This window comes from Ambystoma mexicanum, chromosome 4q (genome assembly GCF_040938575.1).
Source record: "Ambystoma mexicanum isolate Mex_15411 chromosome 4q, UKY_AmexF1_1, whole genome shotgun sequence".
Classification (NCBI taxonomy): Eukaryota; Metazoa; Chordata; class Amphibia; order Caudata; family Ambystomatidae; genus Ambystoma; species Ambystoma mexicanum.
Genome location: NC_090928.1, coordinates 256,556,600 through 256,584,125, shown reverse-complemented (window position 1 = coordinate 256,584,125; position 27,526 = coordinate 256,556,600). Strand labels below are relative to the sequence as shown.

The 27,526-nt window shown below is 42.9% G+C and overlaps 1 long non-coding RNA gene across 1 annotated transcript; it reads right to left on the bottom strand.

Moving 5' to 3' along the window:
• Positions 1 to 3,465: 3,465 nt before the first annotated feature.
• LOC138468503 (uncharacterized) lies at positions 3,466 to 27,492 on the bottom strand. The gene is made up of 3 exons (XR_011268288.1): positions 27,412 to 27,492; positions 11,951 to 12,050; positions 3,466 to 3,641 (listed from the first exon to the last, which is right to left on the bottom strand). It is a non-coding gene; the product is annotated as an uncharacterized lncRNA (long non-coding RNA).
• Between the last annotated feature and the right edge of the window lie 34 nt (positions 27,493 to 27,526).

The window sequence follows — 27,526 nt, the reverse complement described above, 5'->3', positions numbered from 1 at the left end:
TAATGGGCAAGGTATACGCTTCACTACTTATGAACAAATTCCAAACCTGGGCAGCTGGAGCCAAATGTAATGACCCCTACCAGGCGGGCTTTAAGAAAAATGCTGGAACAACCTGCAATATCCTAGCGTGCAGTATACTAAAAGCCAAAACACGCCAGAACAAGCAACACCTGCTCGTAGTATACATCGATTTTACTCAGGCTTTTGATCAAGTGGAGAGACAGGTACTCTGGAACAAATTAAAGGCCTGGCACTGTCCAGAGAACATACTAGCCCCTATTCAAGCATTACACCACAACACCTCTCTGAGGGTACGACTGAACCGGGAAGGCGCGCTATCAGATGAAATTCAAAGCACACGAGGGGTCAAACAAGGGTGCTCGTTAGCATCAGCGTTGTTTCTCTCTTACATCAGTGACATCACAAGCATAGAAAAATCAACTAGGGCCTTTCCACCAAAACTGGGTCCACTGCAGATCGGACATCTGTTGTACGCAGATGACATGACAATATTTGATCGAACAGAAATTGGGCTACAACGGAAACTCACCGCTCTGCAAATATATGCCGTAGAAAATCACCTTGAAATTAACACGAGCAAAACGAAGGTCATGACAATCCAGAACTGTGGGATGAAACAAAAATCCAACTTTAAATGGCACCTAGGTGAAGCCAACATTGAAACCCTTGCCAAGTTCAAATATCTAGGAGTGATTATGGACAGTTCAGAAAAAGAAATTGCCATGCAAGCAGAATTGTACTCAAAAACTAAAAAACTAGCTGCCCAAGCCAAAGTCATTGATGGCAAATTCGGAAAATATTCCTTAGTACCCACGATAAACTTCTACAAAATGAAAGTGGTGCCCACAGTAACATACGGTGTAGAAGCAATGCCCACAATTCCAAAACAGCTATGGGCCAAGTTGGAAGCACTGTTTTGGCGCAAAGTATTACATCTACCGACATCAACACCAGGGTCAGCAATAAGACGAGAACTAAGTCTGCAATCATTAGAATGCTCAGTAACGTGCAATTCGATGATGCTCTATAGAAAATGTAGAATGGCACATAGTAATGAGGTCTTCAGACTGATAAGATGTGAAATGGATAGTAGGAATTGCAACATGCTAACAAATTGGCAAAACGAAAATTAAATGGTGCTAAACAGCATCGCATCAAATGAAGAGGAACTTATATCCAACCCGTGTAAAATCCTAAAAAGAATAAAACATAACGACTGGGCCTCTACATTAGATGCTGCCGCAAAGCTAAAACTCACCAGCCACTTACCAAGTAACATGGTAAAAAGAAATGAGCTGCAAGCCTACGTAAAACAATGTCCAAGTAAACAGGCCAGTAATTTGATTCTATGAGCACGTTTGAACGTTTACAAAACAAACGAGATCTTATACATTCGAGGCCAGGCGTTAACCAACAATTGCCGATTCTGCAAACCTGATTTGCATCCACCAAAAGAAACATTAAGGCATCACATTATGAATTGTTCAGCTACCAGTTCCATCAGGCAAAGATATCTAGCATGCATGGTAGGCATCGACATCTTGGCCGAAGAGGATACATGGTGGTATCGATTGATAGGAGGCGAAAAAACTGCATGGCAAATTGCAATGGCCAAAATGACTGAATATATTGAGAAGAAGCTGCTAAACGATAAAAGTGGTCAATAAATAGTTAAACAGTTGCAAAAGCACTGCATCCAGCTGCACTGCGACTTATTACCGGGCTATAGCAAAGCCTCATAAATTTCTAGCTAAAAGACTTGTAGGAGCTCGGCGAAAGTATCAATGAAGTCTGCCTTGTTTCATCTCGACTGCCTGATGAACTGTTCTACAAAAATGTATTGTAAAATCTTATTTTTTGATTAAACAATAAAAAAAAAATACAAAAAAAAAAAGAACACACTGTTAAGAAGACGTGGTGATAGAGTTGAGCATGTCAAATTAGATCTGTCCGGCTAAACATTTGTAGCAGAAAATTGACAGGTTACTTTATAGTCCAATATTTTGCAGTTGTTGCATAGGTACATCTCTGGGAACTGCAACATTACACAGACATCTGCTGATTTAATGCTGTGCCTATCAATTGTCCAGGTGAAGTAAAAGGCAGGTTCTGAGGAAGGAATGTAGGAGGAATGAAGAACACTAGCCATCCCTGCCAAAAAGGTTTTCCAGGTTTTGTGAACAGCCATTAATACATTTTGCAATAGTCAGTTTTCACCCATCAGCTTTTACAATTCTCTTGTTTTTTTCACTGCATCTTCTTTTTCCAGATCCCACCAGTAGCTGCTTTTTCTCCTCTACCTTTCTTTTTAAAGCCTCAATTATAGCTTTTCGTTATTTCATCAAATGATTCCTGTGTCTAAATACTGTTTCTTGGCTGCAGGTATGAAAAAGGCAAGTTGAAACTTCATAGTGTGACTACCAATACAACAAACATTTTGCCTGAGCTGTACACTGGGGTGACTCCCCTTAAGCGTAACCCTAGCCTCCCCCTTGGAGTTTTGCTTATTCTTGCTCTCCTTGGCGCTTTCCCTCCCTCCCCATGCAGCTACCCACAACTCAGTATAGCTGCACACATAAAAGTGTGTATGGGTACATACCCTTGAGAGTGCGCTGTGACCACTATAATTTATAAATAGTGGCGAGCTGCATGACCAATTCCACAAGGTCTACGCATAAAGACCTTGAATGAATAGGACAGAAAACAGATTTGTATTTGCGAATCGCGCTCTACCTTGGACATCCTAGATTAGTTCCCTAACCCGTGGACTACATTTTCAGGATTGCATCCAAGGTAAAGAAATCAAAAAAGATAGTTTAGAAATTTCGATTTGAGGAACCAATCCAAGATGTCCAAGCACCACTAAAGAGCAACGCGCCAGCCATTGACAGGTCTCTCGGGACTCAACCCTTTAATCATTAAGTACTATCAGAAAATTGTTTGAAGATATTTTCACAATCAACTTCCAAACCTAGTCACCATACCAAGTGTTCAATTTCAAGGCCTTGAAGACGGCTAAGGTCGAAACATGTGTCGGCTGACTTTATGGGAATACATTCACCTACAGATGAATACCCTGATGATATTGTTTTACTCTCATTCTAAAAGACTGTATACCTAACTTTAAGGAGGTAGAGTGCGATTCGCCAATAGCAATCCATTCTCTGTCCTAGCTGCACACATACTCTGACCTGCACTACGGTCCCCGAGGGCGTTTAACCCATAGCGCGTTGCCAATAACATAAGAGAAATCAGTAGACCATCTTTAGTTACTCTAGAGGAAAGAGATGCTGTAAATGAGGTGGGCATTGTGTAGCATTCATCTGTATGCGTGAAAAAGGGGAACGACTCCACATAGGGACGTCAGATGTGCCCTCCTCTCCCAAACATCAAATACATGAACAAAAAAATAAAAAAATAAATAAATACATTGCTTACCTAACTAGAAATGCATAACTCCTTGAAATCCTTTTCTTCACGTATTTCTCTTCTACTTTCATCAATACCCTCTATCAGCAATTTCCAATTAACTTCACCAGGAATTGCTTAAATTCCCCATCCTTTCAAATGCACAGAGAATTGTCTGAATCAAAGAGTGCCATGATGATTTGAGTTATTGTCTAAAAGAAGAAATAAAATATATAAATTTAGTATGTGCCAAGTATTTGTGAACCAGGTCTGTAGCCAAAACCATTAATTTATAGTGGGCTTGCTATGGATGTTCCTGCCTGATGTGTCCGGATTTATGAGTGAAGCGTCTCTTGGTGCTTGGTTAACTTCCTCCAAGACTTCCACACATTGTGGCTTTAACTAGTTGCATCTGTTCGCAAATTAAGAGGTGTGTGTTCTGGAGAGGCAATACGTTCTTAACTGCGGAGCTCTTGTACCTAAAATGCTGCAGTCATTTTGTGTGTGTCCTTTAAAAGACAAAGGGCCTCATTACGACCCAGGCGGAAAACCATGGTGCTAATAGCACCATGGTCCATGCCAGTAATTTACCGACTCCGCCATGGAGAAAGGGGGAATGACCACCCCATTACAGGGTTGGCGGGGCAGTAATTCCCCCTTCCTCCATGGCCCTTCCCCATTCCCATTTTTGCCCCATAGGGCTCAATGGGAATGGGGAAGGCGCTAAGTACGGTACCGCAAATTGCGATACCGTACAGGTCCCTTTGCGGGTCCCTACTTTAACGGCTGGTGTACCGCAAAGGGACCTCGTAACCAGGCGCTAATGGGTTAACGGCACCACAGCCTTTTACTGCGCCGTTAACCCATTAGCGCCAGGGTCGTAATGAGGCCCAAACACATGTCTCAGTTTCTTAAATGTAAATATCAACCATAGAGAGCCCCAGCTTGCAAACAGCAACATCTACAGGAAATAGGAGGGTATGCAGTGACAGAACCCATGACCAAAGTGATCTTTACTGGGGGAACAAAAAGTAAATATTACACCTTAGCAGGAAGGCCTTTGCTAATATGAGCCAGGCACTATCCTCCAGAAGGGTCAGAAGTCCCTCCCACCCCACATAAGCATCGCTAATGTGCAATAAATTATGCACTACAGCTGAACTATTGCAGCGCTCATAGCAGTGGAAAAAGCCTGCAAAAATGTTAACCAAGCCATGGGTAAACTTTGCAGAGGCATGGTTTCTCACACATGCACCACGGCTGGATACATGTAGATAACCTATTACTTAGAGGGTCAGGTGCACCTATCTGAGGAAGGCGTGGACTATTTGTGTGGAACATTGTGGGGGCATTGGAGCAGCAACAGCATTAAAGCCAGAGAGGGGCAGCCAGTAGGAGCATGTATACCCTACTTGGCAACGGTTTGAAAGCAATCAGCCTGATCCGTTTAACAGTCATTGGGCCTCATTACGACCCTGGCGGAAGACCATGGTGCTACTAGCACCATGGTCCATGCCGGTAAGTTACCGACTCCGCCATGGAGAAAGGGGGAATTACCACCCCATTACAAGGTTGGCGGGGCGGTAATTCCCCCTTCCTCCATGGCCCTTCCCCATTCCCATTTTTGTCCCATAGGGCTCAATGGGAATGGGGAAGGCGCTAAGTATGGTGCCGCAAATTGCGGCACTGTAATTAGCACCAAGGTCCCTTTGCGGGTCCCTACTTTAACGGCTGGTCTACACCAGCCGTTAAGGTCGAGTCCCGCAAAGGGACCTCGTAATTAGACGCTAATAGGTTAACGGCGCCGCAGCCTTTTACGGCGCCGTTAACCCATTAGCGCCTGGGTCGTAATGAGACCCATTGTGTGGAACTGGGAAGGAGTCGCCCCACCCACGAAAAGTACCTTGCCCTTGGCACTTAAGGGGTTAAGGGAATAAAGTGACCTCCCGCTCTCAAAGAGCAAAGCTATTCGCAGCACTCCTTTCACGCCCAGGTCAGAAAACTCCCACTACTGCGCCAGTGCCGATACACACGGCTGGTCCAGACAAGCAAGAAAATAGCTCAACATCATCTAACGAGAATGAACTGGTCCCATCATTAGATAAAAAGAAAAACCATAAAAAGCATTCACCCCAGATCATCATAAACAATGATCAAAAAAGATATTTTCAAAATTAATGACAGGGATTACTATCCCTAGCAAGCATTCAATAAGGTTTACAGGCAAACTATCTTCATATAACTGCTCAGGTCAAGTGGTTGGAAAAAACAAAGAAAACGCATTGAAGGGGCAATAAAATCCCTCCTGGGACCGTCAACCTATATAGAGAATGTGACATAAGTATAACTAGAACATGCAGTAATCCAGAGTCCCTGAAACTTACATTTGTACATATTAAATCATGTAGCGATTTCCCCAAAGTGTTAAACAAACTAAACGTAGATGGAGTAGAGCATGAGTCAAGAGGGGAATTAGAACACGGTCCCCTCGCATAAAGGCTGGCACAACTAGCCCTACTGCGAACCGAAAAGGCAATGGAAAACGGGGGGGCGAACAAGCCATCTATGTGCCCTTTAAAATAAATGGCGCAAAAAGCTCAGCCTCGCAGGTATAGCATCCGTAACTTTCAGCAGTGAAAAAATAATATTCAAAAGCATTATTTAAATGCCAGACAGTTTGCTTTTTATGGGGGGCAGCTTTACAGAACCTCTTTAGGGGTGCTTTGACCTTGAACTTCACAGAGTACCTGCCCTGTACACTTTTCACATTACACAAATCTCAACAATCTTCCCCAGCTTGAAACAGGGGAGGGTGGGGGAATGGTATGGGGGTTGTTGAGACTCTCCTTTAATGCAAATTCAGTTGCTGGACAATTAATGGATACCACTTTTTTTAGTTGGCTGGTGTTCAATGGCTTAAGTGAAAGCAATCAGGATGCAAGCATTGTTAAGAGAAATAAATAGATGGGGGGGCATCGGTCCACTGTTGGTTAGAGGAGTCTTTTTCTCTCCCTTCTTCATGAGAGCTTGGATGGCCAATATCTGCAACCATTCTCTGTGCGCAGAATCACAACAGCAAATCTAAGCCCAAAGCACCCTATGCCACCAGAAGGAGGAACGCAGGAATCAAAGAACTCATTCATCAGGGCGTTTCAACCATCCCCAGCCGGAGACTACACCTGGCGGTGTGTGCAGCATACCCTGTACCAAACAGCAGCTCAAACAGTCTGCCACACACTTCAAAACTTAGCCAGCCTTCATGCAAGCCAAACAAAACTTTGCCACTTGGCACCCTGCTTCAGAATTAAGCAATATTAAAGATGCTGCGAAAGTCACACACGTTTGCCACAAGGCACATATCAACAATCCCCACACAAGGGAAATCTATGCCAGCGGGTGTCTGTGCACTGGCATGCAGCTGTCTGGGCAACTTATTGAAAATTACAAGCACTGTGCCCACTATATACAAGAGACACATTCTCACAGGGGCTATGCGACACTGCAATGTTCTTAGGCAGACAAGAGTCAAATCTTCAGTTTCGCTGGGTCCGTGCAACTTTCCTTCACAGTAAAGCACCAGAATGATTTCGCTCCTACCCACTGAAGGTGCGGTCATGTGTACGAGTTGTATATGCACTGTACCGGACACATAGCACCGTCGCACACAAGGGCACAGCAAGCACGTGGATAATGGACCACTTTAAAGCAACCAGGGATTTTGCAAAGGTTTGTTTAGTACATTAAGCTTCTGCCGTTTAAGCCCACACGTGCACTGTCCCCTATGGACCAGGGAGGATAAGTGTTCATCCAAACTAGCAATCAAAATATATGTTAAGATATAGCGGTGCCAGCAAGATAGCAATTAGGTTTTTTGTCTTTTTAAAAATAAAAAATAAAAACATTTTCTTGATAAGATAGTCACATTGCAGGCAGTGGTCTTCAAACTTGTTTGACCCCCAAGCCCTCCCTAAGAAAAAGGTACTTGGCTTGGGCCCCTCTATCCACATGGACTCCAAAATGTTTATCTGGTGTAGAATGGTGCCAAACAACATTCTTTCAAAATCTTTGCTTGCAATAACTCAAATTAATTAGAGGGCAAATATTTGTAAACGCAGCATTCTGAATTTTTTGCTACAAGGGACGCGACTAAACGTAGCGTTGGATATTAATTTTTTACAGTAACGTAGGACATACTTAAGTACAAAAACTTGATTACTATCAATGCAGTCACTTGCAAGTTGGACAGTGGCATACTGGAGAGCTAGTGTGAAGGGTGGGCCTTCCTTTCAGCAGCCAGCCAAGTTAATGTTAAAGGATATTTGTACCGCGCACTATTACCACCGGAGTGGTCCCCTGGTGCTCTGGCGGCTCTGAAAGAGGGAGGGGGGTGAGTTATTGGGAATGAGCTGGAAAAGTGCAAGATAGCAGTGCTGTTGGCAGCCTCAGCCCGGTGGGTCAGTTGGCTGGGCTTTGGGTGTTTTATGGTCGGTAGTCATCATGTGATGTTGTGCAAGTCTATGTGCGGTTTGTATTGTTGTTGCAGTGTGGTGAAGTTTGTGCAGTTTGCTGCGTTTTAGGATTGTGGTTGTGTTTGGATAGAGTTTGAGAGGTGTATGGAGAGGGATGAAATTGTTAGTGGATTGGTTAATTGGCATTGCTGTCCTTGCGGTTATGTCTAGGTGTGATGCCTGCCATCATTCACTATTCCATCGGAGTTTGGCGCTTGCTAATTTTCAATATTTTGTTTAGATGTGAGGCAGGCTAGTGATCACGATTCCATTCAAGTGTTGCAATTGTCATCATTCACAGTTTCATTCAAGTGTTCTAACATTCACATTTTATCTAAAGCGACGCAGGCTAAGGTTAAGAACTCCATCTAAGTGTGGCACATTCTAACATTCACATTTCTATCTAGATGTGACGCAGGCTGAGGTTAAGAATTCCATCCAAGTGTGGCACATGCCGACATTCACAATCCCGTCCAGATGCAACGCAGGCTAAGGCTAAGAATTCCACCTAAGTGTGGCGCATGCTAACATTCACATTTCTGTCTAGATGGGACGCAGGCTGAGGTAAAGAATTCCATCCAAGTGTGGCATATGCCAAGATCCACAATCCTGTCTGGATGCGACGCAAGCTACGGCTAAGAATTCCATCCAAGTGTGGCACATGCTAACATTCACATTTCTATCTAGATGCGACGCAAGCAAAGGTTAAGAATTCCATCTGGGTGTGGCACATGGTAACATTCATAATCCTGTCTGGATGCGACGCAAGCTACGGTTAAGAATTCCATCTAAGTTTTGCACATGCTAACATTATTGCACCTGTCTAAAGGTGATGCAGGCCGATCTTGACCGTTCCCTATAGGTGTGGCAATAGTTAACATTGGCTAGCATGTTAGTGGGTAATGCAATGCAACGTTCACAGTCCAGCCAAGAGTGGATTTGGGTTGGTGGTCACTAATCTCTAAGTATGCATGTTGTAATTATATGGCAGTCTACGTTATGGAGAGGTAAGGTAGAGTGGCGAGGGCTTTCTGGAGAAGGGAGAAGAGTAATTGCTCTACACCCCACCCATGCCACACTTATAGTTTTGTTGGTGTCTGTTGGTTGCTGGCTTCCTTTGTTTCCTCTGTGGACACCAGCTCACACTTTCTGTGGCCATCTCTTGTAGGAGCCGCCCTTTGCCTCGGGCCCTTTGCAGGAGGGGCTGCGCTGGGAAGGTGGGTTATGAACTATTGGGTTCAAATTTTGCAATAGCCAACCACAGGTGTTCTTCCAGCTTTGACTGATATTTAGTCTTTAGGGCTGCAAAAGTTGAAAATGCAATATTGCAAAGGTACGAGGTGCTGAAAGGTAACAGGACATTGACTGCATTTGGATAAAGGAGGAAACTGCATTTTGCCAAAATCCACCCAAGGTCAATTTTTTGAATTGACTCTCCAGTAGGCGGTCACTTTGAAGTTCCATTAGTTCCTCCTGGAGGTGTATTGGGAGGTGGGCGCGCCCCTACGTCCGATAGGAAAGGCTGAACCACTCAGTCATTGATGCTACAATAGTCCTCTGGAAAGTACTTTTGAGAGTGGTTCTGAGATGGTTTCCCATTAGTTCAGCAATACATGAAAAGATCAAGAGCATCTGCTACAAATGAAACGCGTCGGAATGCAGACATTAACCCTCCTCCTCCAAAGCTCCAACTTCTTCTTCAATGCTGACATTTTTGCGTTCATAGCCAATGATGTGGTTTCTTTTCTGTGCCTTGCAGGGAGAGGTTTAGAAAATATAGCTTTTCAAAGAGGTCAAGTAAGCTAACAGTACAAGCCAGTGTGAATCACACAGAGGCTCTTCTTTCGTCTGGTCTAAACCCAGGAGAAAGCGTCTCACTATGTTCCAGAGTTCCTAAACACAATTTTAACCTTTCCCCCTGAAAAGCAACCTGACCTCCGTGTGAAACAAAGCATCATGTTCAGCTCCCATTTTTGCACATAATGTGGCAAACAGATGGGCTCTTCTGCAGTGCATCCTAATAAAATGCACAATCTTTACAAACGAAGTCAGCACCTCTGAGAGTCCATTCCCATATTGCGCACAGGCAAAGCTTCCCGTGGATCATGTGGAGCTAGTATCAACACTTTTGCTTTTAACCCAGTTCTAGCACCAGACATTGAAGGAGCACCATCCAAGCAAATACCAACACACACTCAGGCAGTGGAAATTTAGGAAGTAGTTAACAATGTCAGTGACTATAGATGCAGTTGCTCTGCCCTGAATTGGCTTACAAAATATTTCTCCAATATTTCAAGCACGATATCAATTCTGTACTGATAGAAGAGGACAGGTCAGTGATGCGGCGGAATATTGTGGTGTCAGACAAAGATACTTTTGCATTTCTCTGCTGCACCGTCACTAAGCAATACCTGGTTGACAGTGAGAATTGTTGGCAGAATTACTCTCAGCATCTGTAAAAGGCTTTTTTCCCCCCAGATAATGTGGTAAGAAGCTTCCAAAGCATTTGCAGGTACTGAGGCCACGTTTTAACAGTGTCTTTTGCTTGTGTATGCCTTGTAGCTGCCGTACAAACAAATCCCTGGTCTTTTTTGCTAAGGTTTTGTTTCCAAATGCGCCTTAAGTGTTGGCTTCAGGCTTGCTAATGTAGTGCCACAAACCACACACTGCAGCTTAAATTGTCAGCCATTGCGATCCATGTGAACCCAAAACGCAAAAAAGACACATTTCCGTGTTTTTGCATTTCTCATGTCCATTTCCACCTCTACTTCCACGTTTCGTTTGAGATTCCTACCATCTTTGGGCACTAGGAAACTATCCAGTTGTATGTGTTATTTCTGCATTTTAAAGCCTGAACACAAAAAATACTGATTTTTTTCCCAGCCGTTTTTGTATTGACTTTAAAGTGCGGAATTCACATACTGCCCTCCTCCTTCCCCACCCGCTTATTAACTCGTCAATTGGGGGGGACCCCCCGAAACTCCAATTTCCCTCCCCCAACACACGCATCTTACCCACATGCGCACACACAGTCCAAAACACACCTCTGCCTCCTGTGACCACTCTGCTGGGTTTCACAGTGCCTGGCAGCCCCTGCGCGCACTCATGTGTGACAGGGGTTTGACAAGTATGATTGTTCAATTTAGAAAGACCGCAGCGGTCTTTCTAAATCGACACCCCCCCACCCAATCGGTACAGTGAAAAAGATATTTTCACTTAATACCAATGATCCATCTAAAAAAGGAGCCTGACTGAAAACATTGCAAACCCCCCATGTTAATTTATGTCACGTTATTTTTTAAAAACCATTTAAAGTTTTCAAAAATTAAAAATGCTTTAAAAGATTTAAATTGACGAACACCACATAAGATTTAAAACGAACCACGTGAAAAGGCTTGGGGGAAAAACAAACTCAGCAGAAATGGGTCAGAAATGCTGCTTGGATTTAAAGTACACCACATTGACACAAGTCTCAGAAGACTCCTTTTCAGATCGTGAAGTTCTAGCTGTAATTTTTTGTTGCAGTGTGGTCCTGGACTAGGCCACAGGGCGGCGAAAACCACACCTGGATGCACATTGCACAGGGCTGATATAAACGTTCAGCACTTCTACTCAACCAATATTACAAAGGGAGAAGAAATCCTTACTTGCCTGCGTGACTGGGTCAAGTGCTTCACTGGAGTTTTCTTGCTGGGACACAGGTGGTTAGGTTGACACACCGACGCTTAGTCAAGAATACATGGGTCTACCTGAGACTTCAAAACTGAGCAGGTGTTAAAACCAACTCTTGGGTGTGAGCATCAGCTAGTAAGCAGGGCGTAACGCTGGGAAACCAGGAGAGAGTACACAGTGCACTGTAAATGCAACTCCCACACGAGACGTGAACATTCAGTACCGCCTCAAGAAAGGAACAGCCTCAAAAATAGGTTTGAAATCTCTGATTGTGACTCCTACTATACCTTTAAAATCACCACAGCAAAATACAGTTGTTTAAAAAAAAAAGACATTCTTACCATCGGAAAGTCCTAATTCAGATGTCAGGATTGTTTTATGGTGCCATTGCTGCTGGGGACTTTGCTGTCCAAGATGGGATTATTAAGCCAATTTGTGTTCCTGCAAATGAAAAAGTACAATAAAAAAAAAATTATAAACATACCAGATTGACCATACCAATATGTGCGCACTACACTCTGCCAGTCGGCACACATCCTCCCCCGCACACAAAAGGGACTTAGGGTGCAGAGTCCAACTGGGAAATCTCCAAGGTTCCCTAGCTGGTAGAGAGAGCAGTCAAGAGCACATACCTGAAAACGTGACTCATACTCAGTCACAGAGACAAAAAATAATAATAGAGCGAGCGAGCTAAAGAGCATTAGCTTGTTATAGGTTACCCTTAACAGTGGGAAGTCCAGCCTGCTGGCATTAAAATCATTCATCTACATAGCTTACATAGAATACGACACAGTAGTTCTTAACTCACCGAGCCAACTTTCGGAAACATCCAGTAATAGCCATGTAGCTTATACTGCAGTTAGGTGACAGCGCTGACGTAGCAGCAGACTGCTACGGCTGCTATGCCAGACACGAGGGCCCCTGGCTTCTCTGAACATATGGTGCCACATGCAGGCGAAGGCTTGGCACCCACAGCAGGATGATATACATGAATTCTACTTTAAATCACTTCTATGGCAGCGGTGCAACCAATGTACTGTTGGTAATGCAGTGATTTTAGTATATCATGGGATGCATAGACTTGCTCTATAGTAGATGGCTCCCCAGGTAGCTCAGCAGGTTGACAAGACCATTGCTGAGACTGTGTTTAAGGTTGAATTTAACCAAAACAATAAAAACAAAAGAAATTATGCAAACATTCTTAATCGATAGGGCTTTTTGCAATTACTTATAAAAAAGGAAGTGCTATGAAATGTGTTGTGGCCAAGGGATGGGTTGGGGTATTTCCGCCTCCGTTGGGCACCCATGAACCCAGTTTAATTTTCTAATAACTACTGTCTGCACAATGGAAGCATTTATTTGTAAACATAACATCTTTATGAATAGAAACTGTGATAAAACACAAAGCAAGGGGCACACAAATTGTATTGGTGTGGTGCTCAGGAGAAAAAAAACAAAAAAAAACAAAAAACACACATCTCAAACAAAACTACTGAATGCAAGTTTCAGGAACGTTTTTGAATTTGGAAATTACTTTTTTCCTTTGAATGTGTAAAACGCACATTTGAACAATAATGTGTCCAGCATGTAGAATGCCTGCTTTCAACAGTGACCACACTTCTCCCCGCCACAGTGATGTTCATGGCCCATTGATTTCCATGGTGTCCCTTTCAGGACAGAAAAAATAAACGGGATGAGCAAACAGAGCCAGGAAATGCGCGAGTGGCAGCTGGGGAAAGGAGCACTGCTTAGATTAGGTCACCAAGCCCCCAGCTTCCCTCTGCAAAGCTGGGGGCTTGATAAAGCCTGGTCATGGCTGAGGCAGGCCGGGTCTGGACCAGAGGGGTGCCGAAGCAGGGGGACAGCCAAAGCAGGGGGGGACCGGTGTCGTACGATATCTGGCTACCCCACAGCGGATTGCTGGAGAGCCCAGAAATCTGCTGTGGGGTAGCTGGATATCATACAACACTGGCAATGCGTGCTTCCGTCGCCGCTCGCCTCTTCTTCCCCCATGGCCAAGCAAGGTGGGGGCACAGAGGGAGAAGGGCACTGGGGGAACCAGCATTGCAGTGATCCAGCCCCCCTGCTCACCTTTCCCCATGCTTTAGTTTTCGTGGGTCCAAAGTGGGAGAGGGAAGCAGAGGGACCGACAAAGGCTTGAAACGCTTGGCTTCCCGGCACTCCCTCTAACTGTGGTGTGGCGGTCTGAGAAGAGAAGCGGCATCCCTTACCAGGCAATAAGACGCTGGCGTCGCCAGCAGGAAGCAACAACGCAGCATGGACCCACGATCCAAATTCAGGAAAGCGCACGTCCAGGCTGGATTTATTTCCTGCGCCCTCATCAAGTTGCACTGACTGAGCATGTATTTTCTCTTTACTCGCTTTCCTGGATCACACGCCCCACAGATTGAAGACCTCTGCCTACAGTATGGCTATTTTTTAGGGCTAAATACTCATTGTTATCTTGCTGGCAAGACTGGGTCAAGATAGACATCTTGTGGTACAGACTCTGGCCGGTACAGATCAATGCACTTCCTGGCAGCACTGAGCGGTAAAGTCAGCCACATCTCCCTGCAATGTTCAGAACCCCTCACCTCGTAAAGGCAGTAAAGTTACAGAAATAATACCAAGGGAACTGCATGCCGTCGTAGTGAGCTCATTGCTGTTTTAACAGTGAAACCCGTGTTGCGCAGATAACGGCAGCGCTGGTCATTGGGCCGGCTCTCGTCAGATCAGAGATCCGGCACCAGATGTGCAGCCGGATTGCGGGAACCGGCCAGAGTCAGCCGCCGCAAACCCCAAACCCCTGCTCTGCGATGGGTTACTTTGGAAAAAAAAGAAAGAAAAGAAAGCGCTTGCGGCAGCACAGAGTAGGGGGGCAGAGCAGCTGATTGCTGCCATGAGCGTTCTGATGGCTCCGCCCCCCTACGTGTACACAGCAGGACTTTGATACAGGTCACAGCTGCAGGAAAAGCAAATTAACTTCCTCTGGTGACCCTGTGCAGGGTGCGCAGGGTCACCAGAGGAAGAGTTTCTTTATGCAATGTTTGTCAGATACTTGTATCCCACAAACATTGCATAAATAAATGAATAATCCGGGTCCATGTATCCGACAAACATTGCATGAAAATTTGTTAAAAAAAAAATATACAGGCAGCCGTCAAACATTGCATGAATAAATAAATACCCCTATTATCATTGAAACTATCCCACACGATGCAGCCACCCAACTGCTTTCAGAGGGGAGCTGCAGGAGCTGTGCCGGGTGTAGTTCAAGTAAAAGAAAACGTTGCTTATGGCGAACAGAAATCAGCATGTTTTAAGAATGAGGTTGCAGGACAATCCCTCGGTTAAAACCAGGATTTCCTCACAGATTATCTGCTCTTTCACCATTAGCTAGAGTAAATGCTCTTCTTAATGATTCTTTAAAAGTCTGCTTAAAATAATCCTCTGCATGAGCTCAGATCACAGTGTAGACTAACATTGCTGTTGGTAGTTTAGGTGCACAGATGTCTGGTACGGTTTGCTCCCTTGTACAAGTGCGGGTCGGACTGGGCCATAAAATTGTCTCGGGCACCAATGAAAAAGTGGCCCATAGTTGTAAATGGCAATTCATTCCTTTTCTGACCATGTTTTAATAGTACCCAAGGGGGAGTAAAATGGGATGCAAATTGGGCATTTTAAAGAATATTTACTCAGCAACACTGGTCAAAACTATTATTCGCACAGTGAAGTAACTCGTCGCCAGTGTCAGGGAAGTGGAATTGATATATAGTTTGGAAAAGAAGCCGCATGAAAGAAATTGCGCCATTTAAAACTATTATTTAGAACATTTCCTTTGATCGGAGGTCAACTGCCAGCTCCGCCCCCCCAAACCCTGCCTCTTTGGGCACCGCCCTTCAACTCCTCCCCCACCCTGGCCCTTGTGTGACCCCCAACCACATTTTTTCAATTTCCACCACTGGACAAGGGTGAAGATGGCAGTACAACCCGACTTGCTGCCAGCAGCCGAATCTGCCCTGAAATTCTCTCGGCGTGTGCGGCACAGCCATAAACCACTTCTGTTTGGGGGTGGGTGGAGCCCAGGATGGGGATACCAGTCAAGAAGACACACAAAGATCTGCTGTTGGTGCAACTAAAATCAAAATAGGAAAAACAAACCCATCAGTGTTTTTTCTCCCCGTTCCCCTCCCTTGCCGCGCTCTGAAACACCTGTGCATGAGCGCAATATAAATAAAAATTTCATTTGTTTTATTAGACTTGTTTTAGTTCATTTAACAACTTTTTCAATTGATTACAACATAATTTTCAAATGTTAGTCCTTCACAGTAATCAATTGCTTAATCGAAAGTAACATTTCTTTAAAGAAGACTTATAACAATTAGAGTAGATAATGTACAATTCAAATAAGTAATAAGTAACACAACATATCAGCAATCATATGTGGTTTTAAAAGGCAACTTGAGAAAAAAAAGATAAATAGAAGAGAAGAGAAGTTTTACTATTTTACACATTATTTGACTTTGTTGCGCATGTACTCTATAGAAACACAATTAGGTTTAATTCTCTCAAAAATTGAACTACATCAATGATCAGCGAAGTTTTAGAAGCATTAAATATTGCAAACTATAAGTCATCTTTGGTTAGTAATGAGAAATGCTGAAAATGTTAGTAGAGGTTAAGGAGTTGTCATATCAGTTAGCTATAAACAATCTATCATAAGGTGTCTCATGGTTTCCACAGATACAACAAGTTTACAATGACCACACGATCTGGAGGAAGCCCGGAAGATTATTGTACGAAGCAAGTTTTTCCTTAGTAGGAAGGAGATCGAATCGAAACCGTAGGAACGCATCAGCATACCTACGCTCAGGAAACTTCATTAAATATTGTGGTAACTCATTAACAGGATGTAATTGAAAAAAACCCTTCTTAACAGCCGGATTGGAATTAATTTTATCCTAGGTACAAATCCAATCGTGTCTCCACAATTTAATCTTTGCTTTGTCAGGAGACTCAAGTAAAAGAGATATAGAGATGTCGGCCTCTTGAAGGATTTGGAGACACACCGTTTTCCATTGATGCAACGGTTTGAAGTTCGGGGTCTCCAAGATCTTTTTTAAAGTAGGAAACAGGTTAGCTGATGAGTCAGACGAGATAATACATTTCCTATACATTGCTAACATTAGCCAAGAAACCATGGCGTTAAGAGAGACAAGACCAAGCTCGTATCTAATTAAGGTGATAGGGGTCGATGAAGGAACCAGAAGAATATGCTTCCAGTAAATGCCCTCTAAAATATCCCACCTCACAGCTTTAGGACTAGTCTTGGTTTGGCTTCCATATGTAATTATTGGTATGACTTTTTGTAAGTAAAAAATTCTAGCAGGCAAGAGGGAAAATTTCCTGTACTTCAATTGAAGGGCTTTACCTTGAATTGCTAATGATCTCATTCTAGAGGTAAGTTCCGAGTTATAGGGCTGGTCAGAAGGATGTGAATTTATATTTACCCCAAGATATTTATATTCGGGTTAAAGAAGACTTTCCCAGCCTCCTGTTGAATTTGTAATTAGACAAACGGCGCTGGTGATGAAAAACAAACATATTGGACTTGCAAGTGTTGATTATTAAGTCATTCTTGTCAGCATAATCAGACAAGGCAGCAAGTGTCCTCTGAAGACCAATAGGAGTCCAGTCTAAAATAATAAGATCATCAGCATAAAGCAAATAAGAAATTTCACGATCACATATTTTGGGCGAGAATGAACGAACTGAATTAAACGCAAGGTACATGTCTTTAATCTAAAAATTAAAGAGAATAGAGGCAAACGGACAACCTTGTTTTAGGCCAGAGTCAGTTTCGATTGATTGAGATAAAAGACCATTGGTTGTTAGTTTGACTCTTATTGTAGTTTTTGAATAAAATTGATAAATTAAAAACCTAATATACAATGGACAATTTGCGTTTAAAAGTTTGGACCATAGACTCTCTCTCGAAACTGAGTCAAAAGCTTGCTTAAAATCAATAAAAGCAATAAATACAGGTTTCTTAGATAGAAATTGCTTGTTGCTGTATGATGGACACAATTAAAAGATGTAATGCTGTACCAATGCCAGCTACAAAGCCAGATTGGTTTATGTCCATGTGGTGATTTTCAACAAGCCATTTAGTAAAATCACGTAAAACAAGTCTTGCAAAAATCTTACCAGGAGCATCTAATAGAGCTATAGGTCTGTAATTGTTTGGATTAGATCTATCACCTTTTTTGAAGATTGGAACAACAATAGCTTGTTGCCAGGATGGAGAAATGGCAGCTGTCACTCTCAAGAAAATCGTTTCCAACAGCATAGCCCATTTTTCGGGATTAGTTTTTAGTACTGCATTCGTCAATTGATCAGGCCCCGGAGCTCTAGATGTGCTCAACTTTTTCATTATGATACGAATATCTAAATTATCGAACTTAAGTTTGTTTAGAGAAGGATGATCAATGAATTGTTCATTTTGTGGTAAATGAGATTTTGACAAGAGAGCTTGATAATCTAGGATCCACGTTTTTTCAGAGATGGAATTTAGAAGAACAGATCGGTTAGCATTGGAGGGCATGTTGTTGATAACCTTCCATATTTGCCCGGAAGACTTGGAGATAAGGGCTTTCAACATGGATTCCGCTTTCCCTTATTTGTATAGGTACAATTGTTGTTTTATTCTATTTTTTATATTTTATGTTTGAGTTCTTAAGTTTTTACACAATTTAGCTGCAATTGTTCTTAAAGCACGTTTCTTGAGAATAGAAATGGCTACTATTCGAGGATATTTATAAGTAAATATTGGTCGAGTGGAGCCACGAATTTCTTGGTTTAGCATCATGATTCAATCATTGTAGAAAATTTGCGTTGAGGATGGTTCATGTGAAATAGTTTGTTTGATTCTCTGGCGTAGTTTCAGTATTTGTCCAGGGAACCATTTAAGTCGATTTCTGGCATTATTTACTTCAACATTTGTGTCAAAATAATCAAACATTTTCACATTATGGGATACCCAGCAGACTTTGAGAATATTATGATCGCTATCTGAGGTGTATAACACCTCATATGAAGCTACCAGTTTGTTCGCATCAGCAGAAATATAGACATAGTCTAAAATGGATTTGCTCAAGTTTCTCTTCCATGTAGGCTTAGGAGGGGAATCTTCAGGAGTAGAGCCATTTAACATATAAAACGTTCTCATTTTCATAAGGTTCAACCATCTTTAGGCTCTCAGATTAATAGTAGTATTAGGATTAGAGAGGCAATCAAAATTAAAGTCGCCTACAATCAATGTGGTCTTTATGTCTGGATCAGTTAAAGATTGATTCAAGATATTTTCAATTTTGTCAAAAAACTGGGTAGCGGAAGGGGAAGTCGGATTCCAATAAATATTTATGAGAATACAACTTGGGAAGAAAGGATGAAGTGTATTAATAGTAGATATTCTAACAATTTGAATACCTGAATCAGGGGAAGTCCAGGCCGTAAGAGCTAGTTGAGAGTCATTTCTAATTGCAACTAGTAGCCTGGCAGCCGGACGCCCTCTAGCAGGTTTTGACGCTTGTACAGTTTGGATTTGATGGTTTTCCCATATTGGGGCTGTCTGCATCCAGGTTTCTTGTAATGCTACAATGTCAAAGGAGTTGAGAACAGAGGTCTCAGTAAAGAGTAAATGCGAAAAGCCTCTCGTGTTCCACAAGGCTAGAGAGCAGATATGATTAGAGTCTCGAAGATTATCCTAGTGGGCTGTCATTTGTGCATTATCTTTCGGCTCCATTCTGAGCCAATCCCATTTAGATGGAGGTGGTTTGTTATTTGGTCGTATATCATTCATACATTGACAACAAGGAGTTTCATTAGTGCCATAAGAGGCTAAGGATCTTGAGTTTAGAGGTAATTGAGCCACAGTCGAAGGAGAAATGTCCTTACTCACAGGAGGAGGCATAATAGCTTCCAGTTGCATTTCTTTCAGAAATATTTGCTGTCTTTCACTCCATACTAGATAATTGACAATTTGGGAGCGAATAGTGATCACCGGGTTTGGATACCTCACTGATTCAATGTCAGAAGAATTTATCTGTTTCAGTGAGTTAATGGAATTAAAAACCATAAGAATTGTTGTGCGGTTTGGGAAAGGATCAGAATACAGTCTATCAAGCATTGTAATGCGAATGATCTCATCTTTTAATACTAAGGGGTTTGGATAGTAAACAGCAGGTCTAGGGTCATCATGAATTACATCTATGGGCATTTGGGGAGAATCTGACTACAGGGCCTGTGTTAGCAGTGGAGGAATAGTCTTGGCCATCTATTATCGGCATATGATGAATGGAAGACTTTTGGACTGACTCGAACAGTGGTTAAATGATCTTGAGGAGGATGAAATTGATGAGGAAACTAGCTCAGTTTGATCAATTGAACTTGGAGGCATTTCTTTGCGCCCTTGGTCTTAAGTTTTAAAAGAGGTGTAATCTAAGTCAAAGTTTACATGAAAAGTTGGGGGAGGATGATGTTTATTGCGCGAGACAACATGTAGACCATGATGAACATCCTCTACAATCGAATTTGTGCCTTCTGGATATACTGATTGATTCATGAGTTGGTCATGGATATTATTCAAGTTAGATTGATTAAACATTTCAGAATCAATCAGAGGCACATTATATACAGGAGTTTCTATTACAAGAGTCTTACCTTTGGAAGCACCAAGAGCTGGAGGGAGGAGGTTGTTTGAGGCGATGGATGCCATTGGTAAAACAGGGGTGGAATCCTTGGCCCGTTCTTCGGATTCGTTGGAAGCAATCTGAGGGGCTGAAATATTTGCAATGAATTTTTGGGATTTTGATTTAGAATTTGTATTTTTAGTTGGTGACAGAGCATTTTTTGATTTCTTCCTTTGCCTTTGGTCACTTTTCTGGTTGTGGTTAGATTTGTTGAACCTTTGGGAGGTGCGTTTTCTATTTCCTTTTCTTCTCCTCCTTCTATTGTTCAACGGTCTGGAGAAGACATCAAATAGCGGTTTTTCAATAATTTGGATGTCTGGCGAGATGCATTAAATCTCAGCAGGTTTAGGCGAGAGGGCGGACTGGGATTGGGGTTGAATTTCAACATCTACCACATCGGTCTGTGGTGTTTCCAAAGGTATTACAATGTTAGGATCTGGTGGCAGACGAGAGGCACTTGGCATGTTTAGCTCGGTTACCAGACATTTCGTCGAAAACAAATGGTCGACAGGACATTTGGTCAAAACCATTTGGTCGAAAACCAAATGGTCGAATTTTTTTTATTTTTTATTTTCACTTTTTTTGGGGGGGGGGGGTCCCCCCAACCCTCTTTTTTTTCTAAAAAACCCTTTTTTCCCTAAACTAAAACCTAAAAAATATATATATAAATAAAATAAAAAATTCGACCATTTGGTTTTCGACCAAATTCCGTCGACCAAATGTCTTTCGACGAAATGTCTTTTGACGAAATGTCCGGACACCGTTTAGCTCTTAACTGGAGCTAATTGATCTTCTTGTAGCAATCCAGTCCATTTTGTTATGAAGTAAGGCCAACGAGGCATTTTGTGTGGTTGATCTCAAGTCTAGTACTTCAAATAATTTAGTCAGGGTAAAAATACTTGTGTTAATAGCAGTTAAGGCAGCTTCCAGAGCCGGGTTGGAGACCGATGGGAAGCCAAATGATGGACGTGGAAGAGGCTTGGAAAATGAGGCAACTGACGACGAGTCAGAATCACCCGGAGAAATGATGTCTTCCGGTGTGTCAGTGGGAAACAGCACAGGAGATTTGGAAAGAGCTGAAATGTTAGCCTCATTTAAATGGGAGGATTGTGAAAAAACAGCTGTTGGGACTTTAGAATCTGGCTTTTGGGTAGATGAGGAAAGCGGTAATGGAAGAGGCAAAATGAGATTGTGCTGATTAGATGGAGAGTAAACGGTTTGATTGTCAGTTTGATTTTTATCATATGAGGGATTCGCAACCTGCGAATATAAAGTTATTGGAAGAAATGACACTGGAATTACTGTAACAGGTTCCATAGAAAATTCAGGAAGGTAGCTCGGGGTGTGAAATATTTCACTACGAGAAGGATTAATTGTGGTTAAAGTGCAACGTCGCATTGTTGCATCAGAAAGGACAGGCGGAAATTTGGAGACAGCAGAACAAGCTTGACTCGGGGTGCCTTGATGGTTTAGGCTATTAGAAGCAGTTGCATTAAGCGGCGCATTGCCAGCTGTGTCAGCATTCAAAAAGGAAGTTTTGGATATCAGACGAAAAGCCAATGGTTTTTTTAAGGGAAGATCCGGGCTTAAGCGTACCTAAATTTTTTGGGGATTTTAGCAAATGTTGTCGCTGCATCAACTGGCTCGGGATGCGGTGCATGCCAGCTGTGAGCCGATTCATTGTAATGCAATTGTCAAAGGTCGCAGGTCCAAGGCTTAGGCGTACCTACATTTTTTGGGGAGTTCAGCAAATGTTGCCGCTGCATCAACTGGCTCGGGATGCGGTGCATGCCAGCTGTGAGCCGATTCATTGTAATGCAATTGTCAAAGGTCGCAGGTCCAAAAAAAAAATCATCAAAAATCAGGCTCACCCAAGACAGAAGTCTTGCAACAGCAAAGAGGGGTTATTTGCCAGCAAGTAAGAGTAGCCGCAGACAAGCTGCACCGCGGTCAGTACTCTGCAGGTACTCAGCTGGGTGCGCGCAGGAGCCGAATTTGAACTTGCAGGGGGCGTGTCTAAACTCCAAAAGGAAAAGAAAGTAAATATTGAAAAAAAGGGGGAGTTGCATAAGAAATTAAATAAGTTATGTGGGACAGTAAATGTTCAATTTGTCCATTGAATACCCAGCAGGTCTGTAGTTGAAATGAAGATGGAAGATTCCAGCAAAGTAAATCCGAGCGCGATGTAGCAAGGAGCTGGGCAGGTAAGCAGTCAGTAAGTACTCTGCGGGTACTCAGCTGGGTAAAATATCATTATTAAATATACCTGGCACTTCTCCAAGATGAATAATGCACAAAAAAAAAATAAATACCTGCCCATGCACGGCGTGGAGCGCTCCTTCCTTCTAATCCTCTTCCTAAGCACTTCGACGTCCCACGTGAAAACGTCACGAGGACGTGACAGATACACGTCATTAACCCATAAAGGCATTTCAGAAAGTATCAGCAAACTTTTAAAAAAACACACAATGCTATTGGGTCTCGTAGGGACTTTAAATGTGTGATTGATAATGAAAGCAATACAAAGCCTCCGTTTAGCCTTCTCTTCCACACATTGCAAAGCGATAAATGAAAAATCCCCTCCCCGGGGAATGCCAAATCGCCCCCTTTGCAGGAGAAATAAATAACTGAACAGTTATGCTAGAAATTCGTATCCAAATGCGTCTGTCTATGAGCATAATTTTAGGGGGGCACGGGGGTGTTTGCCCCTCCAACTTTCATGGCACACCATTTTATCCCCATTCATTTGGCTGGGGCACTGTTAAGAAGCAATATCCACACCGCTTTAGATTACTTCTTAAGTTTACTTCATGTTCTTTAGTTACAGTTACATGAGATTGAGACATCAGGTACAAGACAAAAGATCACCGGCACCTATCATCCAGGGAGGGAGGGACCAACTGATCCTGTTACAGAACACTCAACACAGCATTCTCACACTCATACATCAACATTCCACTTGACACTGGCATGACATCACTAAGCACATGACCAGCTACAGCAGACAAAGACAAGCACATCATAACATATCTCCCTCCTTACCGAAACACCTACACAAACAACAAGCACTTTACATACAAGCAAGTCACACCACCATCCACCATACAAACTTCACAGATACTCTCACAGTCATGCGATTCCAAACTTCCCCTACAAATCCAGGTCACCCTCAATAATAACAACAAATCACCTTCTGTCTGTCCCTGCCACGAACAGACTCTAGACTCACACTTTAGACACATACCAGCCCATACACAAGGCAAAGACTACCCTACCAACCAAACCATGACTAAAATAACATATATCCTTCCGCTCGCCCCCGCCACAGGCGAGCCATCAGGCTGCCACCCTGAAGCACAACTTGCCATCCTGATGCAATACTAGTCATCTAGGATGACAACAAAATCACCATACCTGTTAAGAGACCCCACAAACCACTAAAAACACTGCTACCAGATATGGAACTATGCCTGCATCCCAAACATACAAACAGGTACATATTCAGACTTTGCCACCAGTGCCCACCCAACTACACCAAGATATACAGATCCTGCAACAACTTGAAGATGCTGGCCAGCCATCTCCAAGACCACCAATACAACATGGGGTTGACCTAACTACTTATCTCAATGGCAGCACTAACACGTCCCATAAACAAAACCCTGACCAGGTAACAATAGCCAGGATAACACATAACACTTAAGGATAACAAATCACCATGCGACTCTTCGTCTTGAACAGCATTCTTAACTTTAACATAGCATCAACTAGAGGGCGTCCCTTACCAGCAACACACTTCATCGAACTTAACAAGCTGTCCCTTAAGATAAGAATCAACTTCTCCAGATAGTGCACTAATGCCAAAACACTAGCCTTCCCATTTCCATTCACATAAGTGCAACTCTCACTAACCACTCATTAAAATTCCTGACAGGCGCTACCCTCAGGATTGACCTTACTCACATATAAGACCTACAGAGGCGCTACCTCACCTTAGTTGCACCACAAAACGCAAACTCCATGTCCCAAACAGTGCTACTAAAATCACTAAAAGAGTGCACTACTAAGTGGCGCTACCACCAAACAATACTCATCAAAACAGCGGAACTACCTACTGTCAACACCAACGGAGGCGCTACCTCCCTAATCTGTAAAACTTATACTTAAGTAAAAACGAATGTTGCACCCACTCATTCTTTTGTACTTCCATACCTATTAATTAGATAATATACTAGTAACATGTCTTCACTTCCATACTTCTCAAGTACGAGGATATACATGACATTTCTACATCTTCATTTAACATCTTTTTTCTTAAACTCTAAAATCTTATACCTAGCACATGCAATATTACTCCACATCACGATATGATTTTTACATATCCCTAAAAGTCCATGTTGTTGTGTAACAACTTACTCCTAAAAATCCTCAAAAAGTTATGCTAACGTAATAAGGCATGTATACCATACACCTGTACCCTTGCCTGTACACCTACACTCTAGCTCATGTATACTTAAATGCGCACCTCAACTTACTAATTTGCATTTAAGACGCACCTTTTTTTTTAAAAAAATGTCCATTAGTCCATAGACCTGCAAATCCGCAAAGTTGGTTAGTATACTACTTAACTACATGCTTTAATGTTTACTAATATGTAATAGTACCCGAAATCATCAAACACAACACCACAACAAACTCACTCATACTGGAGTTTACATCCTAATGCGTTGTGCTACTTATATCCTAAACACCACACTTTGGCATATGTTGACAGGCATATGTTGAGTTCCTATTGCATTTCCATAACTCACATCCTCTTCTAATAATTGTACTGCATCAATACAATCCCTTTTTCTACCGGTTTGAATCCTAACACTGGTATGAACCACAAAAATTGCTTACATCCGGCACCTTTTATATATATCGCACATGTCACCATATTTGCTGGCCGCTTCAAACGCCTTACTTACTGAGGCGGAACGGCATATCTTCATCTAAGAGCTGCCTCTGAACACCTCTCTCACTGAGACGCTGCAGCTTTCCCAATGAACGCAGCATTACCTTGATCCCTTCCGGATGCGACCACGTGACAGCGTCACGTTGCGTCCACCAAACAAGGTTCTTTATTAAAAGACTGCATCTCAAACAATCGCAGTCAAATTCACTGCCTGAAAACCCGTACTCGGCGCTGTTACGAAGATAAACGGCACCTTCCATTTGTAGAACACAAAACAGGAGGTTCCAAAACATCACCAACTCTGACCGTCCATGCTGTGACATCATCATTCCGGTCAGCAGGTTAGTGAAGAGCTCTGTTACCAACTGTCACACACTTATGCTTGCTCCCTTCACTTTGATTATGCAGCTTCCTCATTTTTGGGTTTTGGAAGTCTTACAAATAAAACACTTGGTTCGTATCTCATAAGACGGAAACACTTTTTCTTTGCATTCCGCCTGGTCTTTTTTAACACAGGAGTTTTGTCCTTTTAACCCACATCGTTCGCCTAGCTCATGCCATAATATTTCATAGAGAGAAAGTTTTGACATGACTCCCGTTTCATTTCTCTTTCTGGCGTGCGGCACAAAACCAGTGCCCTTTTTTTTCCTTTTTTTTTACGTGGGCATATTATAACAGGCACTCCAGTCACGCAGATAGCTTCTGTCCAGGCATGCTAGGACACATCACTCCACAGTTAGTGGGCTTAAAGTCCATCCGAAATGAGACCCAGCACCTTTCTCATCCAGATCATAGTGCTTCTTGGAGCCCCCATTTATAGTACAGTACTCCCAATAGTTATGGACTGCAGAATGCTGACTCCTGGCTCAGTCAACTGCTGGACTTTCTGCTATGGGCACTCCTCCCACATGGACCACTTCCAAAAAAAATCTTTTGTCCCAGGACCACTTCCACTTCTTATGTCCCAGGATCCAGCAATCCAGGGGCACCCTTCTCTTCCACTTCCACCGCTTATGCCCCAAGATCCAGCACTCCCAAGGCTATAGGCTGTTGATCCAGTTATGCTATGGTCCTCCTCCCTCTCCTCCCTTGTCCGCCCTGGGTGATGGGTTTTCTTACTTGGGGGCGGTGATGTCCATCTCCTTACTTCTTCCTGATGATTCCTGCACCCCCTGCAGCAGTACTGTACAGTCACCTTCCTTTCCTGCTTTCCTTTGCACCAGGGTTCTTCTTCCAGAGATCCTCGTCGCCAATGTTAAGAAGCAATATCCACACCATTTTAGATTACTTCTTCTTAAGTTTACTTCATGTTCTTTAGTTACAGTTACATGAGATTGAGACATCAGGTACAAGACAATAGATCACCGGCACCCATCACCCAGGGAGGGAGGGACCAACTGATCCTGTTACAGAACACTCAACACAGCATTCTCACACTCATACATCAACATTCCACTTGATACTGGCATGACTTCACTAAGCACATGACCAGCTACAGCAGACAAAGACAAGCACATCATAACAGGCACCTTTTCATCAGACAAGCACATCATAACAGGCACCTTCTCATCAGACATCATGTCCCCCCCCCCAACATTTTCAGCAAAGATACTCCACTGCGTCTGTCTGCATAAGACACATATCCCCATCTGCTGCATATATCAAATCCTCCGAACCCCTCCGTCCCCCTCCAGTAGGGGGGATAACTGTTCGCTGGTACAGTGGAAGTCCCATTGGTAAAGGAGGAACACACTGTGCCCATCCCCACTCCATAAAACACAAGTCACACATCTGCATGAGAAAACCCCAAAACGAACTGAAGCCACCTGTACTTTAAGTAAATCTCAACCAATGCACATTACAAACCCCCAAAATACACAATACCCGTTCCCCAATATTGCCACACTCCTGTGTTGCACGTTACATATCCCAAAAAGACACTGAAATAACGGAAAAAAACGGAATCGTCTGTATTTTGAGTAAATCTCACCTCTGATGCACATTATAAACCACCAAAATACACAGAATTATTCCCTTCCCAATATTGCGCTCTGCATTAAAGTAACAATCTGCAATAAAAAACTTTAAGACTTACCAGAAACCAAATAAGAACCAACTATACGAAATGTTCTTTGGAACCAGCTCGTGCAAAACTGATGATTCGTGAATGCTGAAACCCACGTGATGCAGAGCAGCCCACGTGATGAGGT